The sequence below is a fragment of the Dendrobates tinctorius genome, unplaced genomic scaffold (assembly GCF_039654945.1).
Source record: "Dendrobates tinctorius isolate UK_male_01 unplaced genomic scaffold, ASM3965494v1 ptg000196l, whole genome shotgun sequence".
NCBI lineage: Eukaryota > Metazoa > Chordata > Amphibia > Anura > Dendrobatidae > Dendrobates > Dendrobates tinctorius.
The window spans coordinates 26449450-26472018 of NW_027361863.1; the positions used below are offsets into that span (position 1 = coordinate 26449450).

Here is a 22569-nt window from a genome sequence, read left to right on the forward strand (position 1 = left end):
ACTGCTGAGGTTTTGGTACAATGTGTCAGGTAGAAGCCTTCAGGTGGTTGGTGAGACGGGTGGGATCAATCACCTACAAATCCACCCAGGGGCGTGTGTCTAGAACGCTTTAGTAAAGTGCATGTGTGTGAATGGTTGACAGACCTGTGATGAGGTCATAGCCATGTGATCCTTTGGGCGTGGCTATGGACCATATAAGGTGACCAGGGTAGGTCACATGAGTGAATGCTTGGACCCGGTTGGTCCATATGAAAGGTCTCGTCTGGCTGACGTGCTAGAAGATGTGGCTGCCTTCTTAAGAGCACGTGTGGATGCTCTGAATAATGGCTGCAAGTGCCTGACAGTTCCCAGGAGAGGGAATCAACGTCTGAAGTATGAAGCAGCTATGAGGTAACCCGGCCACGGGGTGAGCTAACTGTGTTTAGGCGAGAGCCTGCGTACTGGACATTGCATAACCTGTGTGACCACAGGGTTAACAGAGCGGAGCTCTGTCCTGAACATTATGCTGTTGATATGAAGAGCCTGTTGCAGAATCTGGTTTATGCTGATAAATAAACCGCATGGACTGTTGATGTTTTATGAAAAACCCGTGCCGGATATGGTTATTTGGCTACCAAGCGAGTGTCCCTAACCTGAGTAACGAGCGCTACCTTACAGTATGTATGTGTGTGTATGTGTAAAAGGAAAAATTAGAGGGCACCACACAAAAGGGTTACACAAGAAGCCTGTAAAAAACAAACCATGACAAATAGAGAAAAGCTACAGACTTAAACCAGGATCACCTGAATATACAAATAGTTTTATTGGATACAAAAAAGACATAACCAATTAAAAGCATTTAAAAGTCAAAAAGACATGACAAATGACACATCCTATTAGTCCAAAATAGAGCTAAAAAAACTCCCCCGAACAAATGCTGCACACATATAGTTAATGATAACAATACAAATCAGAGCAATAGATGTTAATGTCAGTGTTAGGGACGGCGGAACGCACTAAATAAATAAATAATAAAGTGCGTTCGCTGCTCGGGGTCCACCGTGCACAAGGTGTTAACACTGCTGCCAGGTAATGGCGAACACTAAATATGGCGGTATTATTGCACGCGGGTTGGACGTCACCCAGTGTGCGCTGGACGTACTCTGTTGGCTTCACAGAGACGCTTAAGGCATTAACATAAATACTGAGCCTGTTGGACTCACAGGTCTCAGAGAAGTGCACGCACGGTATGTGGTCACTGGAGCTGGGCCCTAGACAGAGGGTCAGTGTCCATCTAGACCTACCGTGCGTGCGGCGTCGCAACTGCGGACGCCAAGAGGAGCTGCAGACTTCAGCGCGGCGACAGACACTGCCGCTAATCGACAATGCCCGGTAGGAGGCGCAGTGTCGGATGCTAGCACTGTGGAGGATGCTGTAGTGGCTTGTAGCTTGCCACTGGCTGGCGCAGACTCTAAAGCTAAGTCCCTATACACACTCGTAATATCAGAGGGAGGGGATCTTAATGAGTCATTTGCAGGTTCATGCATCCATCATCATTCACACAGTAGCAACTAGAGACTATACTAGTGCATGGCCCAGCAGCCATGGGGACCTTTTATAGCCGTGCACTTCCGGGACCTTCCAGATCTCTGAGATGGACCAATGGGATCAGGAGAAGGACCTGAGCATGTGACTCCCGATCGAGCATGCCCAGAAGCATGACGAGAGGACTTAACCTCTGGAGCGTTTTGCTGCAAAGCAGCCTGCATTGCTATTGCTGACCCAAAGGTGGCAGCAACAGGCAGACCCACAGAGCAGGTCTAGGCAGAGCGTCTGGGACGCTGAGACTGCTGAGCAATCTCCTCTGCGGTGGACAGGCAATGAGAGACCGCAGAATGTAAGGCTCTGGATTCCTGCTGAGCCGCTGCAGGAACCCGACGCCTAACAGTCAGTTAGAGTAACAAACACATTATAGTCAATACGTATGACCAATTGGTTCTGCCCAAAGAAGGCTATAACAACACTTGTTTACCTGACACAAACATATAGCTATGAGCCATAGGAATGCACGATAAAAAATCCAAATGGCTTAAACCACCTGTGGAGCAGTTAGACAACTGTGTGTGTATTGATGAGTGTGTGTGTGTGCATGTGTGTGTTCCTAGGGAGCCGACCACTTGCTCCTCCAATATTGCACAGATGTATAGAGAGAAGGAACAGCGCTCCAGTATAGGTTGGTTAGTCGGATTACTGAGCCTTAGTAATATTCTAAATGCAAATATAAACGCTGCAAACAAAAGTGATAGAATTAACCATGGTTCAGAGTTAGGCAACGTTTCGCAAGAATATCCCTTTATCAGGCACTCACATGGGGTAACTGGATTAAACAAGACGTAAGAAGCAGGTGCCCCATTAGAAAACCATATGGTATAGAGAGTTTCTGCATTTTTATTCACTGACAGTAAAAGCTGGTGGAATCAGCTGAGTAACTAAATATTGTAGAACTATATATACTTGTACCTTTATACAATATGTAAGTATAGTGGATGCAGAGTTTTCTGTCGCACCCTGGAGCCTAATGGGGGCTTTAAAAATCTTATTGGTCTACATGAAAATACTTTTAAGACCTATGATTATTGGGGGCCCTGGGGGAGACATGGCATTAGGGCCTATGAGCTTCAGGTTACACCACTGACTTGATACAAAATATTAACCTAATGTTTTGGGACCCAACTTCCCTGATTAACTCCATGACTGTTCCAAAGCCCATTTTGTTTGCGCTCCATTACCCCCGACCTGTGGACTTCACTCCGCTCATCCAGCGATTGTTCTTCCCGAACTATTATCTGCAAAATAATGGCAATCTTTTTCCATTTCCCATCTTCAATACGTCCAATCCCCCCCGGGTTGGGTTTTAGTGCTGACTTCCGCTGTCTCCTCCAATCAGGATCACCCCGGGTTGGGTGTTAGCGCTGACCTTTGCTGTTTCCTCCAATCAGGATCACCCTGGGTTGGGTGTTAGGGCTGTCCTCTGCCATCTCCTCCAATCAGGATCACCCCGGATTGGGTGTGAGCGCTGACCTCCATTGTCTCCTCCAATCAGGATCACCCGGGGTTGGGCGTTAGAAATGACCTCCGTCGTCTCCTCCAATCAGGATCACCCCTGGTTGGGTTTTAGGACTGACCTCCGCTGTCTCCTCCAATCAGGATGACCCCAGGTTGGGTTTTAGGACTGACCTCCGCTGTCTTCTCCAATCAGGATCACCCCAGGTTGGGTGTTAGCGCTGACCTTTGCTGTTTCCTCCAATCAGGATCACCCCGGGTTGGGTGTTAGGGCAGCCCCCGCTGTCTCTTCCAATCAGGATCACCCCGGGTTGGGTTTTAGTGCTGACTACCGCTGTCTCCTCCAATCAGGATCACCCCGGGTTGGGTGTTAGCGCTGACCTGAGCTTTCTCCTCCAATCAGGATCACCCCGGGTTGGGTGTTACGGCTGACCTCCGCTGTCTCCTCCAATCAGGATCATCCTGGGTTGGGTGGTAGCGCTGACCTATGCTGTTTCCTCTGATCAGGATCACCCCGGGTTGGGTGTTAGGGCTGTCCTCCACTGTCTCCTCCAATCAGGATCACCCCGGGATGGGTGTTAGGGCTGCCCTCCGCTGTCTCCTCCAATCAGGATCACCCTGGGTTGAGTGTAAGGGCTGTCCTCCGCTGTCTCTTCCAATCAGGATCACCCCAGGTTGGGTGTTAGGGCTGTCCTCCGCTGTCTCCTCCAATCAGGATCACCCCGGGTTGGATGTTAGGGTTTTCCTCCTGTCTCCTCCAATCAGGATCACCCCGGGTTGGGTGTTAGGGCGGCCCTCCGCTGTCTCCTCCAATCAGGATCACCCTGGGTTGAGTGTAAGGGCTGTCCTCCGCTGTCTCTTCCAATCAGGATCACCCCAGGTTGGGTGTTAGGGCTGTCCTCCGCTGTCTCCTCCAATCAGGATCACCCCGGGTTGGGTGTTAGGGATTTCCTCCTCTGTCTCCTCCAATCAGGATCACCCCGGGTTGGGTGTTAGGGCTTTCCTCCGCTGTCTCCTCCAATCAGGATCACCCCGGGTTGGGTGTTAGGGCTGACCTCTGCTGTCCCGGATCCCAGCGTGGGATTTTTATATATAACCTTTAGATTCAACATCTCCTGACAAAACTTGCACAAAAGTTTTTCTAATGTCCCTTGAAGTTGTGAGACCGAGTGAATCCGAGCGTTCAGCTCCGCAGTCGGCATAATAGCATTTATCGACAAATTACTACGGCAGGAATCTCGCGCTCAGTAACACGGTGCCCGGGGGGCTTTATGATATCATTGTAACCACGCTTTTTACTTGGAACGTCTGCGGATCGCTCGAGGGATCCTAACATAATCTTTTATTTCTTAAATTACATTCAGCACCAGAAAGCGGCGCATTCAGGATGAATCTAATTCAGCATTGATTAGATCGACTTCAGATGATGGAGAAACAATGGAACGGAAGCGACTTATGCTAAATGTCGCTGCTTCATATTTCACTTACGAGACTCATCTACAAAGTAAATTGTGTCATCAAAAATGAATTATCACTCAAATATAAATTTTGTGTTAAATTAATTTTTAGAAAATGTTACCATTTTTATACTCCAATCATAAAATTTATAAAAAAAATAAATATATTTGGAAAGCTTGCAATTCTCACACTGGACAATGGGGCTTATTCTAGACACAAACTTCCTGGTGTTTCAGGAAATACACTTGTATATTAGCAGCAAAAGCCTCAATCAGACTCCATGTAAGGGAGGTGAGCTGTGACATCATCTATTGTGAATGGTGGATCCTCTGTTATCTACTGTATATAGAGGTGTTACCAGTCATTGTACAAAAGGAGAAGGTGAACTGTGACATTTATTGCGAATGGTGGGTGCTGTGTCATTGTACAGGAGGAGGAGGAGGTGAGCTGTGACATCACCTATTGTGCTTTGTGTATCCTATATTATGTACTGTATATAAATGTGCTGTTAGTCATTGTACAGGAGGAGGAGGAGGTGAGCTGTAATATCACCTATTGTGCATGTTGGATCCTGTGTTATCTACTGTATATAAAGATGTTATCAGTCGTTGTGCAGGCAGAGAAGGTGAGCGGTGACATCTTTTATTGCGAAAGGTGGATTCTGTGTTACCTTCTGTATATAGAGGTTTTATCAGTCACTGTACAGGAGGAGGAAGTGAGCTATGACATCACGTATAGTGAATGGTGGATCCTGTGTTATATACTGTATATAGAGGTGTTATAAGTGATTGTACAGGAGGAGGAGGTGAGCTGTGACATCAACTATTGTGAATGGTGGGTTCTGTGTTATCTACTGTATATAGAGATGTTGCTTGTCTTTGTACTCCTGCCTGTGGTGATAATGAGCCTGCTGTAAACTCTTCCTGAAAAGACAGGAAGTAGGAATCTAAGTAGGTTTATTATTTAAATAAAATGTCATTTTTTGATTATGTAAGAAGAAGAACCGGTCTGGGGGTACCTTTCTTGCGTCAGGTCCGGAACTGTTGCGGCTTTCTCCTTTGTTGACCGGGGGAAGACATATAGTCCTGGACCGACCTTTGCACTGTGTGACGGGGGGTGCGGCTAAGCAAAGTAACAGGGAGCTTGCAAAAACAGATAGAACGAGCTGCAGCAAGGCGTCAAGGCTTCGTCGCCTGGGGATAGTACAGACCCGCGACCACGCACACAGACTGTGACTATACTGTTGCTATAGGCTCGTTTGGTACCATGACACAGGGCGCCGTGGGCACCAGGCTGTTTAGTGTTGAGCACCCGCCACAAGCAATAGGCCGGGCGGAGACGTTCATTGTGCTCATCTCTCCCGGAGTACACACGTCGAGCCCCATTTGGCTCGGACTGTTGCAGAGACATTTCCTCACCTGCCGGAGCAGGTTCAGTACCTCGGACCTCGCCACAGAAATCACGGACCCGACGTTGTCATCAGGACCAGGGTCACCACTGCCTACAGGACCACACTAGATTCATCAATATACCCCAGTTAACTCCTTTCCTCCCTACGTCGAGTATATCCCTGTTCAGTAAACCACAAGTGTTAACTCTTGCTCTGCCTCCTGTCCGTTACTGCATCCCGCAACCTGCTCACAATTACACATTCCATTTAAAAGTAAAGCACAGGAAGGTCATCTGCAACGTGGGGGATCACCAACCACCATTTGTGCCCTTGATGTTCCAATTATGGAGAAGAGAAACAATTGTTTTTATTGATATGGACCGATTTGTAGAGAGAAGTTAGGGAAGACACATCTGCGTTCAGCCTTGAGAAAGTCATATTTAAAGGGAACCTGTCAGCAGGATTGTGAAAAGTAACCCACAGACAGTGTCAGGTCGGTGTCGTTATACTGGGGTGGCCTGTTAGTGGGGCTGTGGGTGGCCTTTGTGGGGGAGGCTATGGGCATGGCTTTACTTTCTGCTTAAATATTCATCCTTCTGGGCTTATGACAAGACACTGATCCTTCACTGACCTGCCCCTATTTTACATACTGCATAGAATATTGTGTGGAAAAAAAATAACGTTCATCAAAATGGCGCCGGTGGTGGTGCCTGGGCTGTGCCATGATAAAATGGCTAATATGCATATATGCATTAATGTTTTAGTCCTATAGTATTGTGGGGAAAAAATAAATAAAAACTATGTTCATTAAAACATTTTTCTGGAGAAGAAAAAAAATTTGTCTTCTGCTGGCACCATTTTGATGGATCCAGGTTTTTTTTTTCTCCATAAAAATGGCACTGGCGTGTGTGCATTAGCATCTATACAAACGCAATTTTGATCAAGATAATTTTTATTTTTCTCCCAACAATACAAATTGACTAAATCATAAATGCATATATGCACATTTGCCATTTTATCATGTCACAGCGCATGCGCCGCTGCCACTTTGATGAATGTTATTTTCTTTTACCACACAATATTCTATGCAGTAGGCCATTTTTGTCATTTTCTAATGCCTAGCATCTTTAGCATCTCCTACGCTGATAAAGCTGTGACATCAAGAGGAGCATCGTGTCACATCAAGAGGAACATCGTGGCATCAAGAGGAACATCGTGGCATCAAGAGGAACATCATGTGACATCAAGAGCAGCATCATGTGACATCAAGAGGAGCATCATGTGACATCAAGAGGAGCATCGTGTGACATCAAGAGGAAGATCATGTGACATCAAGAGGAAGATCATGTGACATCATAACGTCACAGACTAGTCAGAGTTGAAGACACTAAAACTGCAGGGAGCCAGGAGACGCCGTAAGTGCCCTGGCTGAAGATGGTCCAGTGCAGACCATGACAGCTACAGATGGAAGAAGACTCTCCCCCGATGAAGCTTCCTTTACCTGTAGGGAGGAGGACCCCCACAGAGTGTCCGGGACGGAACCAAGGGTACTGCCATCTGAGTTCCTAAGGAAACAGTACCCGGAGGACAGAGGAGGAGAGTGGACTGCTGAGAGTGACAGGACAGCAAGGGGAGGGGTGAGTATAAAAGGGGCAGGGAGCGCGCAGAGGAGGCAGTTGGTGATATGTCAGACACGGAGCAGGAGATGGAAGAGGCGTGAGAGAGCGGGAAGGACACTGACAGTTCAGAGAAGAGACCAGCAGCAGAGGGTAGATATGCAGTGGCCCTCAGGAAAGAGGCGCCGAGCTTACCGACAGGGGACTGTCTCTTCACCTCAATCCCGGGTTACGATCTGCCCCCGGTCATCCTCGGCCGTTACCGCTGAGCTCGAGCCCTCCGCGGCCTGTCCGCCCCCTCTCCCGGCTGCTGCCATTCCCCTTCTGCCCGCGGTTGCGGCCTGCCCGCTGCCACCCGAGAACACTGCCGGTTCACGACGCCAAGGCAGCCTCATCAAAGACGCCACAGCAGCCTCATCAAAGATGCCAAAGCAGCTTCATCAACAACGCAGCTTCCATAGAGGCGCCGAGGGACGTAAGGACGGATAAGTGACATTATAGAGTATAAGGGCCCGTAGATGGCCATACCGTGGCCCCATAGTAACCGGCCTCGGCCGGGTTAGTCGTGTTCTTTTCAAATAGTGTTTGATTGTACTGCGTCCCTGCGAGGACAACTGTTGTTACCCCTTTTGATTGCTTAGTATAGCCCTATCAGCTTTAAATTATAAAAAGTTTGCTTTTCAAAATTCAACCAGTCTCGCGTCTCGTCACTGCATCCTGCGAACCTACATTTGGCGTAGTCGGCAGGATGCAGTCTCCGAGCGCGATTTCGTTGGGGGCTATGCTGAGCAACCTGCCTAGATTTTCCGGCTCCAATACCATGCTATGGAGCTGGACAGAATGAATGTGGGGGCTCTTTCGAATGCACCGGATGACTCCTGACCTGGAAGCAGAAGTAGCTCTCATGGCATTAGATGGGGAGGCTCGGAATTCAGTGGTGTTAAAACCCTCGGGACACCGCGACACCTTTGATAAGATTTTGCAGATTTTGGAACAGACCCATGGGGACCCAAACAACATGGGAGAGTTAAGAACCCGGTTGTTCAGTCGGATGCAGGGGGAGGGGGAGACCATCACCCAGTATATGAATGTCCTCCAAGAGTTACACACGGTCATCGAAAGAAAGGACGGCGTAGGGAAAAGACCTGTTGACATTACACTACTTGACATGTTGGTGACTGGACTGCGGGACCCGTTAGTAAAACAGGCATTACGGGAACAGATTAGAATGAATCCACGTATAGACTTTTCCAAGGTGCAAAGTCAAGCATGCGCTCGAGAGCAAGAGCAGGGAATGGCGGTCCCCGTGGGGAAGGTCCGGAGCGTGGAGGCTTCCCTGAACACAGTTGCGGAGCCTCAATGGGTAGAGGAAATGAAACAGGAATTGAAGAACATCCAGGGCGAGTTGGCTGAAGTGAAAAGAAGGACGGAGTCTGGGACTGGACAGCCTAGTGTTAACCCTGGTCCTTGGGGACCCCACTCCCCTGGGGAGATACACACTTCGGCGGCCATTAAAACTAGAGGCCTCCGGGCTGGGGGGACGCCGCTCGGAGCCAGAACCCACGATTAGGGGTGGTGGAAGTCCCGAAGATTTGGTCGCAAAATGTCTGGTGGTATGGGCAGAAGTAGAGGGCCAGGCAGTCTGGTGCCTAGTGGACACAGGGTCACAAGTGACTACTATGCCTGCAACTTATTTCTGGCAAAATTTTCCTGAAGCAGCGAGACCCCAGTGGGGACTCATGATCAGACTGGTAGCCGCCAATCAACTACCGGTCCCTGTTGCCGGGGTGGTGTGGGTACAGGTAACGCTGTGCGGTAAATTCCTCGGCCGCAGAGGAGTGGTTCTGATCCACGGAGAAACTGATAAACAGCACCCAGTCATTTTGGGCATGAACATACTGCGGGAGTTTGGCAACCTACTCCTCAATGATCCCACACATGAGACCTTGAAACAGTGGGGTTCCCGCAGGGCCCAAGGACATGTATTCCAGCAGTTGGTGCAGGAAGCACGAGTCCTCCAGGACTGCCAAGAGGGCGAGGCCCTGGGCAAAGTCATCGCGCCAGCGGATCCCCTGCTTGTACTGCCCCCTGGACAGACAGTGGTGGCCCTACCCATCCGAGCCCCGATACCATTGGAAGGCGTGGAGATTTAGATGGAGGCATGCTACTCGGAGCGCTTACCCCCTGGCATACTGGTGGCTCGCTCCCTGACCACAGCGCAGAAGGGGACTGTCCTGGTGCGCTGCGTCAACCTTGAAGACCAAGATATCGTCCAGAAGCCCCGGACAGAACTGGCCAAGCTAGTAAGGCCTTTTGAAGAAATGCTACCGGCCCCTGCGGTTCAATTGAGAGTGCAGTCCGAGGACCCTTGGGAAGTTACTATCCGGACTCTGCAGGCTACCGAAATTTCAACTCAGGAAAAGGGTCGAGACATCCTGGAACAAATGTGGGCCGAGCTCTCTGGACTAACTGCGGCCAGCTCTCTCAGAAAAAAACACTGCTCGGACAGTACCACGAGGTATTTGCTAGTGATGAGGAAGATTTTGGATGTACCACCGCCATCACCAATGGAATTCCCACAGCAGGAGCAGCTCACATCCGTGAACGATATCGACAGATTCCTCCACAACTCTACCAAGAGGTAAAAACTTTGCTGGCCCAAATGCTACGAAAGGGAGTGATTCGAGAAAGCCAAAGCCCCTGGGCAGCTCCCATTGTGTTGGTCCGCAAAAAGGATGGCACCTTACGATTCTGCGTGGACTATCAAAAGCTGAATCTTGCACCATCAAAGACTCGTATCCACTGCCCCAAATAGATGAATCCTTGTCCGCCTTGGGGAAGGCGACGTACTTTTCTACTTTGGACCTGGCCAGTGGGTACTGGCAGGTGCCCATGTCAGAAGAAGACAGGGCTATGACGGCGTTCATACTTCCTATGGGACTATTTGAGTTCAATCGAATGTCGTTTGGACTGGCCAACGCCCCGGTACCTTCAGCGGTTGATGGAGCAGTGTCTGGGAGATCTCAATGTTGAGGCCACTTTGATATACCTGGACGATATCATCATTTATGCTGTCACGTTTGAGGACCACCTGAAGCGGTTGGGGCAGGTACTCAGCTGGCTGCAAACGTATGGGTTGAAGGTAAAACCCCAAAAATGCCACCTATTTCGCACCCAGATCGAATATCTGGGCCATGTCGTCTCGGCGGAGGGCGTAAGGCCGTCCCAGGAAATGGTTGCTGTCATTCAGGGATGGCCTACCCCCGAGATGATAAAAGACATGCGGGCCTTCCTGGGGTGGGCCGGATACTACCATCGTTTCGTAAAGAATTTTGCATGCCGGGCTCGAGCCCTGCACGACCTGCTGAAGGGGGTTCCCGCTGGGGCAAATGGACGAAAAATCCAGTGGCGACAACCTCAAGAAGAGGCCTTCCAAGACCTTAAGGCTGCGCTTTCGGATGCTCCGGTGTTGGCTTATGCGGATTTCTCGCAACCGTTCATCCTTCACACTGACGGGAGTCTTCACGGGCTGGGGGCTGTGTTGTCACAAGTTCAAGACGGCCGGGAGAGAGTGATCGCGTATGGAAGCCGCTCACTCCATGATTCCGAGCGCAACCCTGAAAATTACAGCTCTTTTAACCTCCTCGCAGTAGTGTTGGCCATGACGGAGCGGTTCGCAGAGTACCTGGCGGGCTCCAAGGTAGTGGTGCGGACCGACAATAACCTGCTGGCCCATTTGGAAAACGCCAAACTGGGAGCTCTGTAACAAAGATGGGTGGCCCGGATGGCGAAATTCAACTATAAAATTATCTATAAAAGAGGGGCCGAGAATGTACACGCTGATGCTCTCTCCAGGATTCGACATACAACCCCAGGGAAGAGACGAAACGACGAACTAGAAGAGGAAGAGATACCATTTGCCCTCACCGCTGCCGTGCTTACAGCTGCCACCCAGGAAGTACCTCCCACGGAGAACCTAAGGGGCATGCTGGAACAATCCCGGGATAAGTGGATCCAACAGTAGCAAGAAGATGAAGAAATTGGGCTTCTCCGGAAATGGGTAACCGCTGGCAAATTGCCCACTGACTCCCAAAGACAGACTTTAAATCAGGACATGTGGCTGATGTTAAGACAATGGGAGAGACTGGTTATCCGAAAGGGACTATTGTATCGTAAAATGACATCACGAACAACATCTATGACGACTTGGCAGGTAGTTACGCCAGGAGCCCAAGTTAACGAACTGGCTCGAGAAGCCCATGAAAGAGGGGCTCATTTCGGAGCTCAAAAGACCTTGCAATGGTTACAACAGAAAATTTACCATCCACGCTTGCATGCTGTTGTGGACGAGACTTGCCGGAACTGTCGCCTATGCGAATTAGCTAAACCGCCCGCACAGCGAGCCCCAGTACAAACAATCGTGACCTCAACGCCCCTCGAGCTTCTGACGGTGGATTACCTGACCATTGGTCCCGCATTCCAGGGGTATGAACACTGCCTCGTCATGGTAGACCATTTCACCAAGTTCACTGTGGTCACCCCCACTCGAGACCAATTTGTAGAAACTTTATACAAGTTTACAGCTGCCCTCAATGGATACATTCCGATCAAGGAGCATGTTTTTTGGGAAAAATAATGGAGGAACTACACCATCTCTACGGTATTGACACATCCAGGACCACGCCATACCACCCGCAGAGAAACGGGGCCTGCGAGCTATTTAATCGGACATTAATCCAAATGTTGCGTACTCTGGAGAGTGACAAGAAGGCCCGGTGGCCCGAATATGTCCCTGAACTAGTATGGGTCTATAACAACCGAGTACATCGAGTTACCGACTATACCCCCTTATTCCCTGTTTTTCGGATGCGAGGGCAAGGGGATCATGGAGGTAGAGTTGGACCCAGAGGAACCTCAGGCCTGGACTGGGATATCATCATGGGTCCAAAATCACCGGCACAGGCTTCAAACTCTTCATCGAATCGTACATACCAAACTTCAAGATTTAGAACACCCAGGAAAGAGTTCATCTCTGCCTCCCGACCTCCAAAGCAGAGACCGAGTACTCGTACTAGACCAATGCCCCCAGAACAAATTAGAGCCATGCTGGGAAGAGGGACACTATCGGGTCCTACGCCGTATAAACCCTGAAGGAACTGTGTACGAAATACAACCCGAGAAAGATGAAACGCTGCCCACCCGCGTAGTTCATCGGAATATGCTACGCCCCTGTATTTCCACCAATCCGAAACAACCTGAACTTGCTCCTCAGGTCTCTGAACCATTGCCCGTGTTCTGGGACTCGGACGATGAAGACTTCCCCACAATAACCAGGGGCTCTCTACTCAATGACAAACCAACTGACACAATTAGCCCGCCCGAACCAGCTAGCCCACCACCGGCCACCACCCCAGAAGACTCCACCCCCGTCATACTAAGACGCTCCAAGCGGTCGACAGCCGGCAAACCCCCCAAAAGATACAAACAGGACCAGTTCATATGGCAATGAAAACTGACACCTCCGCAGATCAGCCCAAGTATACTGAGGCCCTCGCCCGAGGACTGGCAAGTTTACAGGATGAAGGAATGCAGGGAGGAGGACCCCCACAGAGTGTCCGGGCCGGAACCAAGGGGACCGCCATCTGAGTTCCTAAGGAAACAGTACCCGGGGGACAGAGGAGGAGAGTGGACTGTTGAAAGTGACAGGACAGCAAGGGGAGGGGCGAGTATAAAAGGGGCAGGGAGCGCGCAGAGGAGGCAGTTGGTGATATGTCAGACACGGAGCAGGAGATGGAGGATGCGTGAGAGAGCGGGAAGGACACTGACAGTTCAGAGAAGAGACCAGCAGCAGAGGGTAGATACGCAGTGGCCCTCTGGAAAGAGGTGCCAAGTGTACCGACAGGGGACTGTCTCTTCACCCCATCCCGGGTTACGATCTGCCCCCCGGTCATCCTCAGCCTGTACGCTCCCTCTCCAGGCTGCTGCCATTCCCCTTCAGCCCATGGTTGTGGCCTGCCCGCTGCCACCCGCAGACGCTGCCGGTTCACGTCAGCCCGTGGTTGCGGCCTGTCTATCACCGCACACAGCCGCCTTCACCCCGCTGCAGTTGGGGCCTGTTCCGCGTCAACAGAGACACTCTGCACACAGCCCCAAGCTAAACCACAGAAAACCAGAGAGGTTGGTAACTAAGCGGATTGCAGACCCCTGATCCTATCCACACAACTAGCAGTAGTCATGGAGCGTACCTACGATGATCCTAGACGCCTCGTCACAGCCGGAGAACTAAATAAGCCTAAAGCAAGAAAAGGGGAAATCTAAACTGCCCCAGAGCAGACCCCAAAGCAATAGACAGCCCCCAAACATGTATTGTCGGTGAGACAAAGATGAAAACACAAACACAGATAGAAAAATAGGATGAGCAAATGATGGGGCCCACACTAATTAGAAAGGAAAGGAAAGGAAAGATGCTGTCTGCAATCACGCACAAAACCATGCCAAAAAATGTCCAACACTTTCTGATAACAAAAACCCTGAAGTCGCTAGACTTCAATTCCCTATATCAGCACTCTGGTATATTCTGAAGACAGAGCAAAAAGAGACCAATCTGATCAGGGACAAAAAGCAAACTGGCATAAACAGAGACATAAGAATGGAAATTCAGCACAGCCCCTTCAGGGGCTGGCTGACCACAAAAACTGAGTAAAGCAGACCAAATCTCATGTGAAAAAATAGCAGAGCAAACTTAGCTTGAGAAGGTAGGAACAGAACTGGAAACCAGAACCTAAGGGCAGGAAAAATCACCAGCACAAAATTAGGGAGTCGGCTGTCTTAAATCCAGTCAGAGACTCCTGATATCCACTCACAGTCCTCCACCTCAGGTGGCAGGTCTCTGCCATTTAGATCAGCTTCATTACCTACTGTCACCACTATAGGGAGCCCGGATGGAGAACTCACGACTCCTCTGTCAACACAGCCAGCTCCACCACTCTCACCAGAAGCCAGAGGTAAACCAGAAAATGAGTTCACAACAGTACCCCCCCTTCAGGAGGGGTCACCGAACCCTCATCCACGCCACCAGGCCGATCAGGATGGGCCCGGTGAAAAGCACGAACCAATCTATCGGCATGAATGTCAGAGGCAGAGACCCAAGAATTGTCCTGGCCATAACCCTTCCACTTGACCAAATACTGGAGTCTCCATCTAGCAAGACGAGAATCCAGTATTTTCTGTACCTCATATTCCACATTACCTTCAACCAACACAGGGTCAGGAGGTGCCGCCATAGGAACCATTGGCTCAACAAACCTCTTCAACAGAGACTTATGAAACACGTTATGGATCTTAAACGTAACTGGAAGAGCCAATCGAAAAGAAACTTGGTTAAGAATCTCCAAAATCCTATAAGGTCCAATAAATCTTGGCTTGAACTTTGGAGACGCAACCTTCATAGAGATATTTTTTGACGACAACCAAACCATATCACCCACTTTAAACCGGGGACCAATGGGCCTATGCCGGTTGGAAAACCGCTGGGCCTTTTCTTGAGAGAGGGACAACTTATCCACCACTTGGTCCCAAATCTGTTGCATTCTCTCTACCACAGTGTCAACACATGTGCAGGCTGAAGATTCAACTTGCCCTGAAGAAAATCGAGGATGAAACCCAAAGTTACAGAAAAAGGGCGACATCAATGTGGCAGAACTAGCTCTATTATTTAGGGCGAATTCGGCCAAGGGCAAAAATGAGACCCAATCATCCTGATCAACAGATATAAAACATCTGAAATAGGACTCCAAAGTCTGGTTTGTTCTCTCAGTCTGCCCATTGGTCTGTGGGTGAAATGCAGAGGAGAAGGATAACTGAATTCCCAGCTTGGAACAAAAAGCTTTCCAAAATCTGGAGACAAACTGGACTCCTCTGTCCGACTTAATGTTCTCAGGAAACCCATGCAACCGAACCACCTGTTGTAAAAACAAGGGCACCAACTCTGAGGAAGATGGCAGCTTTGGGAGTGGTACAAGATGGACCATCTTAGAAAATCTATCACAAATCACCCAGATAACAGTCATTTTCTGAGAGACAGGAAGATCAAAAATAAAATCCATTGAGATATGGGTCCATGGCCTCTTGGGCACCGGCAAGGGCATCAACAACACACTAGAACGAGAACAGGGTTTAGACAGGGAACAAGTCCCACAAGACTGCACAAAATTCCTGACATCACGAGATAAGGCGGGCCACCAAAAAGACCCACTCACCAAATCTCTGGTACCAAAAATACCTGGATGACCAGCCAACGCGGAGCAATGAACTTCAGACATCACTCTCTTCCTCCACTGGTCAGGAACATACAATTTTCCTATAGGACAACGCTCAGGTTGGTCCTCCTGAAATTCTTCCAGGGCACATCTCAAATCGGGCGAGATGGCAGAAAGAACTACCCCCTCACCTAGGATGGTAGTAGGTTTGGTTACAATAAGAGAATCAGCAAAGAAACTCCTAGAAAGGGTGTCTGCCTTAACATTCTTAGTGCCCGGAAGAAAAGAGACCACAAAATCAAAACGCATGAAAACCAAGGCCCACCTAGCCTGTCTAGGATTCAAGCGTTTGGCCGACTCCAGGTAAATCAAATTCTTGTGGTAAGTGAGGACCACAACTTGATGTCTAGCACCCTCCAACCAATGTCTCCACTCCTCCAATGCCCATTTCATGGCCAACAATTCCCGATTCCCCACATCATAGTTGTGTTCAGATGGGGAGAAATTTCTGGAAAAGAAGGCACAGGGATTCATTTTAGAAGTCACCGGATCTTTTGGGGACAAAACAGCTCCTGCACCAATCTCCGAAGAATCTACCTCTACCTGAAATGGAAGTGAGACATCAGGTTGCCGTAAAACCGGAGCAGAAGTGAACCTCCGCTTCAGCTCCTGAAATGCCAAAACAGCCTCGGGAGACCAATTCAGCACATCAGCGCCCTTCTTGGTCAGATCAGTCAGTGGTTTGGCAATACCAGAAAAATTAGCTATAAATTTACGATAAAAATTAGCAAAATCCAAAAACTTCTGGAGAGCCTTCAAAGAAGTGGGCTGAACCCAATCATAAATGGCCTGTACCTTGGCCGGGTCCATTTCAATAGTTGACGGAGACAAAATAAATCCCAAAAATGAAATCCTCTGTACACCAAAAAGGCATTTCGATCCCTTAACATACAGGGAATTCTCCCTCAAAATCCGGAACACAGTCTGAACATGTTCCACATGAGAATCCCAATCACTGGAAAAGATCAGAGTATCATCCAAATAGATGATCAAAAACTTATCCATAAAGTCCCGGAAAATATCATTCATGAAGGATTGGAAGACAGAAGGGGCATTAGTGAGCCCAAAAGGCATCACCAGGTACTCAAAATGTCCCTCCGGAGTATTAAACGCTGTCTTCCATTCATCCCCATGCTTGATGCGAATAAGATTATACGCCCCCCTGAGGTCAAGCTTAGTAAACCAGCAGGCACCTTTAACTCTGGAGAAGAAATCAGAAATCAGGGGTAAGGGATACTGATAATTAACCTTAATCTTTTTAAGGGAATGATAGTCATACAAGGCCTTAATGAACCATCCCTCTTTGCCATGAAAAAAACCCAGCACCTAAGGGTGAAGAGGATGGTCTAATATGACCCTTCTCCAACGACTCCTTAATATAAGATCACATAGCCTCGTGCTCGGGTACAGATAAGTTGAAAAGCCGACCCTTGGGAAATTTACACCCAGGCCCCAACTCAATTGCACAGTCATAATTCCTTTGAGGAGGCAAAGATGCAGACTTACTCTCACTAAAAACATCATAAAAATCAGCCAAATAATCAGGAACATCATGCGACTGGGGAGAGGTGGAGAAAACAGGAGCATCACTAAGGGCACACCGACAACCCCAACTCACCACAGACACAGATTTCCAATCCAAAACTGGATTATGAGTTTGCAACCAGGGAAAACCCAGAACAATAGTATCATGCAAATTATGCAGTACCAAAAATCTACAATTTTCTTGGTGGTCTGGGGCGACCCGCATTATCACCTGGGTCCAAAACTGAGGTTTATTCTTTGCCAAAGGAGTAGCATCAATACCCCTCAAAGGGATAGGCGTCCGCAGAGGTGTCATAGGAAACCAACAACGTTTAGCAAAGTCCAAATCCATCAGATTCAACGCTGCTCCTGAATCCACAAAAGCCTTGGCGGAAAATGTGGATAAGGAGCAGATCAGAGTAATTGCCAAAAGAAACTTAGGTTGTACGCCACCCACAGCAAATGTGTGTGCAAAACTTTTCTCTCGTTTAGGGCAGACAGAAGTAATATGAGAGGCATCTCCACAGAAAAAACACAGCTTATTACGCCTTCTATACTACTGACGTTGCACCCTAGACAAAACTCTATCACATTGCATAGGTTCAGACATTTGTTGAAAAGGTGGCAACACCTCTCGTGTAGTTTTACGTTCACGTAAACGCCGATCCACCTGAATGGCTAATGACATAGAATCGTCAAGACCAGAGGGAACAGGAAATCCCACCATAATATCTTTTACGGTTTCTGATAAACCCTTGCGAAAGAGAGCTGTCAAAGCACTACCATTCCATGTAGTAAGGACCGCCCACTATCGGAATTTTTGACAGTACAACTCTGCAGAATCCTGACCCTGGTTTAATGCCAACAGGGTTATCTCAGCTTTATCAATAGCATAAGGTTCATCATACAACAACCCCAAGGCTTGAAAAAATGCATCCACATTAGTCAGAATAGGATTTTCAGGTGTCAAAGAAAACGCCCAATCCTGGGGATCGCCGCACAGCAAGGAGATGACAATTTTAACATGCTGCGCAGAGCTCCCCGATGAGTTAGGCTTCAAGGCAAGAAATAATTTATAATTATTCTTAAAATTCAATAATTTAGACCGATCCCCAGAAAACACATCAGGAGTAGGGATTTTTGGTTCAACAGCATGTGATTGAGCGAGCTAGGTGGAAATTCCCTGCACTTCAGCAGCGAGCTGCTGAACACGATCAGACAATTGTTTAATCTCCATTAAGGAAAAAATCCTCCTACGGCCCAAGAGAAAAAGAGGAAAAAATACATATTTAAAAAAAAAAAAAAAAAAAATTCTGACACTTTTTTTTTTAACAATTTTTTTTTCCTGCTTTTGAGTACCCTAGAATCTGCGGTATGGCTGGTAATTCTGTTATGCATGAGTCACCGAGGAGGAAAAGCAAAAACAAGCTAAACCACAGAAAACCAGAGAGGTTGGTAACTAAGCGGATTGCAGACCCCTGATCCTATCCACACAACTAGCAGTAGCCGTGGAGCGTACCTACGATGATCCTAGAAGCCTCGTCACAGCCGGAGAACTAAATAAGCCTAAAGCAAGAAAAGGGGAAATCTAAACTGCCCCAGAGCAGACCCCAAAGCAATAGACAGCCCCCAAACATGTACTGTCGGTGAGACAAGATGAAAACACAAACACATATAGAAAAATAGGCTGCGCAAACGATGGGGCCCACACTAACTAGAAAGGACAGGAAAGGAAAGACGCTGTCTGCAATCACACACAAAACCCTGCCAAAAAATGTCCAACACTTTCTGAAAACAAAAACCCTGAAGTCGCTAGACTTCAATTCCCTATATCAGCACTCTGGTATATTCTGAAGACAGAGCAAAAAGAGACCAATCTGATCAGGGACAAAAAGCAAACTGGCATAAACAGAGACATAAGAATGGAAATCCAGCACAGCCCCAGCAGGGGCTGGCTGACCACAAAAACTGAGTAAACCAGACCAAATCTCATGTGAAAAAATAGCAGAGCACACTTAGCTTGAGAAGGCAAGAACAGAACTGGAAACCAGAACCTAAGGGCAGAAAAAATCACCAGCACAAAATTAGGGAGTCAAATGTCTTAAATCCAGTCAGAGACTCCTGATGTCCACTCACAGTCCTCCTCCTCAGGTGGCAGGTCTCTGCCATTTAGATCAGCTTCATTACCTACTGTCACCACTATAGGGAGCCTGGATGGAGAACTCACGACTCCTCTGTCAACACAGCCAGCTCCACCACTCTCACCAGAAGCCAGAGGTAAACGAGAAAATGAGTTCACAACAGCGCAGCCAGTAAACCGCCATTTTCGATCACTGCGACACCACCCTGCTTGGGGACAGGAGTCCCATTGAACTTGCTAAAAAGCGCAACTCCGCTGTTACAGCAGGGGGTTACTCCATCTCAGGACTCCATCAGGGCCTGTTGTGCCCCAACTCCTCCTGGGTGCTGGGGCACCCGAAGACTATTCCAAATCTTCAGCAGCTGGGCCTAGCAGCTGCTACGCCGAGGCAGCTGTGATGGTCAACGTGTGACTGGACACACCGCCTCCAGCAGGGAGAATTTCTATGGCACACGTGACCCTGGATACACCGCCTCCAACAGGGCGAATTTAAATAATATAACGTGCAACCAGATACACCGCGTCCAGCAGGTGAATTTCAGAATTACACATATAACTGGATACACCGCCTCCAGCAGGGCGAATTTAAATGATAAAGGGAAACACCGGGGAAACTGATACAATGGAGGGCCCTGCGATAGGGAACGGGGACGTGGAGACCTCCTACACTCCCCTGAGTGTTGTGAGTTCATTTTTCCCTTCACCATTGAGGTCTGATGAACTCCTTCCTCTGGTGAAGGAAGGTGGTGAGGCTGATTATCAAACACCTGGGCAGCTAGATGATGACTGGGTGGCTGGAATTGAGGACTGGATATAAGGCTGCCGACGCCCTTCTTCCTGGCTGGTGATTTTCCTGCTGGATTCTTGGAGACCAGTCTTATTCCTGCATCTCAAAGCTAAGTTTTTCTGCTCTGCTTTGTACTCTTCAGTTTTGTTTTTGTTTTGCCTTGTTTTTTGGGAGTTCTGCCATCCCTGTCCGGGGGTGAGCTGAATTCCATTTTTGTTTCTGATCTGTTGATCTTTTGCTCTGTCTTCAGAATATACCTGAGTGCTGATATAGTCTTTTGAAGCCTAGCGACTTCAGGGCCTGTTTTTCCTATCAGTCGGTTGGCTCATTTTGATAGGGTTTTTGCGGATGGCAGACAGCAGCTTTCCTATCCTGTCCTATGTAGTTAGCTTGGGCCCCATCATTTGCTCAACCTATCTTTCTATCTGTGTTAGTGTTTTCATCTTGCTTCACCGTCATTATATGTTGGGGGCTGCCTATTGCTTTGGGGTCTGCTCTGGGGCAGTTTAGTTTTTCCCCTTTCTGTCTTTAGGCTATATAGTTCTCCGGCTGTGATCGAGGGGTCTAGGGCACCGTAGGAACCCCCCACGGCTACTGCTAGTTGTTGTGGGTAGGTCCAGGGGTCTGCAATCCGATAGCTGCCAACCTCTCTGGTTTTTCTGGACTTAGCTGATATTTTGTTTTTTCCTCCTTCGGTGACTCATCATAACACCTGAGTCAGTGTCTCTACACTCCTAACGATCCATAGGCTGGTTCCGCACCGGGCGCCGATCAGGAACCGAAAAACCCTAGCTCGCCCTGCACCTAGCCCTTTCTAGTGAAATGGACAGTGCAGAAACTAATCCCACCACTAGACTGAAACACACAAAAGGAAAGTTACAAAACAGGGGTAACACCACTTAACTTTGCTCTGTTGCTCTTGCTCCCAGCAACAGAGTCCACCACCAGAATTCAGCTTCCACCTGAAGCTACTACACCAGAGCTCTGCCTGAGCTCCAAGGAACTCCTCTGTAGTTCCTTCCTCCACCAGACTTGGTTGGAAATGAGCAATATCACCAACCGTGAGAGAACAAGACACACCTATATAGTTAAACCAGAGCAATCACACCTGTTATTAGTGATAATCACGTGCACTAAACTAAAGAAACCATAGTGCAATGACCCTACCGGCCACCGGGGGCAAAACTAGAACTGAAATCACCACAGTGCAATCACCCTAATGACCACCGGGGCAAAACTACCTTAAAGCCAAAGGCTTGAAGGAAGAAAAAGGTTACTAGTGCATTTATAATCCAACCTGGATCCTGACAGCAGCCTCATCAAAGACGCCACAGCAGCTTCATCAACAACGCAGCTTCCACAGAGGCGCCGAGTGACGTCAGGACGGATAAGTGACATTATAGAGTATAAGGACCCGTAGACGGCCAGACCGCGGCCCCATAGTAACCGGCCTCGGCCGGGTTAGTCGTGTTCTTTTCAAATAGTGTTTGGTTGTACTGAGTCCCTGCGAGGACAACTGTTGTTACCCCTTTTTGGTTGCTTAGTATAGCCCTAGCGGCTTTAAATTATAAAGAGTTTGCTTTTTAAAATTCAACCAGTCTCGCGTCTCGTCACTGCATCCTGCGAACCTGCTGTTACTTACATACCAACAATACGTGGGGGATTCTTCACTGGCATTCCCTTACACTGACTTGGATCCCACATTATGGGTTTGATATTTTTAATAGTTATACTTTACCCTGCAGAGTATGTAGCATTATATTATTATATTATTGACCATTATCCGGGTTCTTTATTATTACTATTTTCATTGTGTCTATATCGGTGTTTTTGTACATTAAATACATTGCAGTTTATCAGCTCTTTTTAATGCATTTATATTGGCGGCTTGTATACTTATTATATCGCCTTACTCCTTGCTAGTTATTATTACTGCACCTTATATTTTCATACATTATTACACTTTATTTCAATTTTTGCAGAGTTGCTGCCTATTTATGCGTATGATCTACGTCTTTATAGAAATAGCCACTTACACTCATATTTTGCAAGGTTTATATCCTTTTACATTTTGCTGGTGTTTCCAAGTCTGGAATGTATATATTGTTATATTTATATATGGATATTTGTATGACTGGATGTCAGCGTTGGGGACTTTTTCTGATTTTATTTGATTACTAGCTGAAGAGCCCGGCGTTGCCTGAGCATAGTAACCAACTGTGGTAAGTTATAACAAAATATAATGATTATATTGCACATAAAAACCGTGCATCTAATCCTCTCCTGTGTGCTAC

General features: G+C 48.1%; 1 protein-coding gene across 10 annotated transcripts in view; it reads right to left on the minus strand.

The window, feature by feature from the left end:
* The window catches only part of SORCS1 (sortilin related VPS10 domain containing receptor 1), a 955194-nt gene that overhangs the window by 155900 nt on the left and 776725 nt on the right, over window positions 1-22569 (minus strand). The window lies entirely within an intron of this gene.